General features: G+C 37.5%; 1 protein-coding gene across 1 annotated transcript in view; it reads right to left on the reverse strand.

Moving 5' to 3' along the window:
• The window catches only part of LOC119589275, a 63,462-nt gene that overhangs the window by 30,265 nt on the left and 32,901 nt on the right, over positions 1 to 296 (reverse strand). The window lies entirely within an intron of this gene.

Consider the following 296-nt stretch of genomic DNA (forward strand, 5'->3'; position numbering starts at 1 on the left):
TTTCAGTGACTCGCTTTCTTCGCGCTGGCAAGTCCCCGCCAGTCATCAAATCACCCCGTCTAGGTCCTTATTAATTTCGAGTGTAACCTTGGTCCCGGCACTTAAGGGCCATTTCAGCGAGTATTCGAAATATCTTGGGTCATTTTTTTCAACTATGAAGTAAAAATGTCTATTTTTTAATTTCAAGGTGGCCCGATTCGAAATATTTTATATATTAACTTGAAATATTGATGTTTGCGGTTTATTAATGGATCATATGAAACGGTCTGATTCCGACGACATTTAAAAAAAAAAAC

The sequence above is a fragment of the Penaeus monodon genome, chromosome 25 (assembly GCF_015228065.2).
Source record: "Penaeus monodon isolate SGIC_2016 chromosome 25, NSTDA_Pmon_1, whole genome shotgun sequence".
Lineage (NCBI taxonomy): Eukaryota > Metazoa > Arthropoda > Malacostraca > Decapoda > Penaeidae > Penaeus > Penaeus monodon.